The following is a 3,076-nucleotide window of genomic DNA, read 5'->3' on the forward strand; positions in this document are numbered from 1 at the left end:
TGCGGGAAACCTGGGTTCGATCCCTGGGTCGGGAAGATCCCCTGGAGAAGGAAATGGCAACCCACACCAGTATTCTTGCCTGGAGAATTCCATGGGTGGAGGAGCCTGGTGGGCTACAGTCCACGGGGTCGCAAAGAGTTGGACACGACTGAGTGACTTCACTTTCAAGTAGCTTTTATTAATTTCAATTTGTAGAAAATTTGCTGTTCTGAGTTACTACCAACTGAAACTGATAGGAAAATATTTAAAGCAAAATTTAAAAATGAGCTATAAATTTTAGCTATTATGTTCAAAAGTAATGTCAAATTAATACATTATCTCTATCACATAGTATGTTACAAAATATTTAAATTTCATCATATAAATTACTATCACTTTTACCACAAGTTTTTGCTACCTCTTAAGATGATATCTTGATCCATACAATATTACTTAAGTTCTTCTTTCAAAAATTTCAATGCTGGAATATTATAAAGAAAATGAAAAATGGCAATATGGAATCATTTCTCTAATTGAGACTATACTATTATCTCTAATGGATTTAAAATAGTCTGTGTAGAAATTAATACTAGAATTCTTAATATTTGAATATTAGCCTTCAGAGTTCAGGAAATTTCTTTATTTCATCTTTATAACCCTTTTAGGGGATATCACTTTAGGGGATAATCCTTTGCTGGAATATCACTTTTGTTGCATATTTCACACGTAGTTTCTTTTGACAGAAGAAAACATTTTCTCTAAAATTTTGAGAAACGTTTCTTTACCCTTTTTTTTTTTTAAATTTTATTTTATTTTTAAACTTTACATAATTGTATTAGTTTTGCCAAATATCAAAATGAATCCATCACAGGTATACATGTGCTCCCCATCCTGAACCCTCCTCCCTCCCCATACCATCCCTCTGGGTCGTCCCAGTGCACTAGCCCCAAGCATCCAGTATCGTGGATTGAACCTGGACCGGCATCTCATTTCATACATGATATTTTACATGTTTCAATGCCATTCTCCCAAATCTTCCCACCCTCTCCCTCTCCCACAGATTCCATAAGACTGTTCCATACATCAGCGTCACTTTTGCTGTCTCGTACACAGGGTTATTGTTATCATCTTTCTAAATTCCATGTATATGCGTTAGTATACTGTATTGGTGTTTTTCCTTCTGGCTTACTTCACTCTGTATAATAGGCTCCAGTTTCATCCACCTCATTAGAACTGATTAATCAAGACCACTATGAGGTACCATTTCACACCAGTCAGAACGGCTGCAATCCAGTCTACAAATAATAAATGTTGGAGAGGGTGTGGAGGAAAGGGAACCCTCTTACACTGTTGGTGGGAATGCAAACTAGTACAGCCACTATGGAGAACAGTGTGGAGATTCCTTAAAAAACTGGAAATAGAACTGCCTTATGATCCAGCAATCCCACTGCTGGGCATACACACTGAGGAAACCAGAAGGGAAAGAGACACGTATACCCCAATGTTCATCGCAGCACTGTTTATAATAGCCAGGACATGGAAGCAACCTAGATGTCCATCAGCAGATGAATGGATAAGAAAGCTGTGGTACATATACACAATGGAGTATTACTCAGCCATTAAAAAGAATACATTTGAATCAGTTCTTTACCCTTTAAAAATATTACTTGTTTACTGTTTATGGTGTTGTTCATAAGCTTTTGCTCATGGAATTAATACAAGATTTCTTATAAAATAACTATGGATAACACAAGTTGAATTTTATTTTCAGATGAAGGTCATGACTATTTAAGGATCTTCTTTTGTTTCATTTAACTCTTCTAATATCTTTCCTTGCTTAACCTGAGTTTAATTGTTTTACCAATGATCAGTAATGTTCCCACCATGCATTCAACAGTAGTTAACGTGAATTTGATAGGCATTTGAAAAAAAAAAAAAAGCTATCTTTAGTAGATGTAGAAAAAATATAATTTTGAATTGTTCCAGCAAATGTTATTTCTACTGGCACAGTTGAGGACATGTCTTCAACATGTTTAAATGACAAGTTTAAACTATGCAAAGTATATGGCACCCAAAAGTCTTCTGAATTTTGGCTAAAAATCTGGCATGCTGCTGCTAAGTCACTTCAGTCGTGTCCGACTCTGGGCGACCCCATAGATGGCAGCCCACCAGGCTCCCCTGTCCCTGGGATTCTCCAGGCAAGAACACTGGAGTGGGTGTATTAATTTGGATTGAATTCTGCCTTGTTCAAAATATTTTTATGATGTCAAAGTGAAGCGATGACTATTTTCCAAAGTCTTCATCTAATAAAACGCAAGAAGTTTAGTATTCCTCAGCCATGAAATTTGCCAATTTAATGAATGTAATTTTCTTCATCTTCCAATGTGTAGATCAAAATAACATTTAATATTTCCAAATCGTAAGTTGACTTGAGTAATTCTGTTTTTCATTCTCATTGTATGTATTAGTAATTAATTTCCTTTTAGTAAGGGACATGGAGGAAAATGGAAGGATTTCATTTCACCTGTTCAACTTGCAGACTTGATAAGAGTAGTTTTCTTGCTCCTGTGTATTGTTTTCATAAATAATTAAACCCTTAATAAAATTTCAATGTCATAATGACAAATTTTATGTGGGTCATGCATGTCAGGATATGTTCATTTTCATTGTTTGAAGTTCTAAATAGATTATCCTTTTTTCTTTTTTCTTTTCAGCTTTTTTCCTTTATGAACCCAAATTTTTTCTTGCTACCCCTGGTCCTTTATTGAGATATAATTGACAGATAACATTGTGTAAGTTCAAGGTGTATAACACATTAATGTGATACATTTGTATATTGCAAAGGATATTACCATAGCATTAGCTAACACCTCCATCATGTCACATAACTGTCATTTCTTTTTGGTGGTGAGAACATTTAAGATCCACTCTCAGCAATTTTCAAGTATACAATACAGCATTATTAATTCTAATCACTGTGCTATACAATAGATTCCCTAGAACTTATTCATCTTATAAATGAAAGTTTGTGTCCTTTAACCAATATCTCCCCATTTCTCCCACCCATCCCAGCCCCTAGCAACCACTAATCTGTTCT

Source organism: Bos javanicus, chromosome 3 (assembly GCF_032452875.1).
Source record: "Bos javanicus breed banteng chromosome 3, ARS-OSU_banteng_1.0, whole genome shotgun sequence".
Lineage (NCBI taxonomy): Eukaryota > Metazoa > Chordata > Mammalia > Artiodactyla > Bovidae > Bos > Bos javanicus.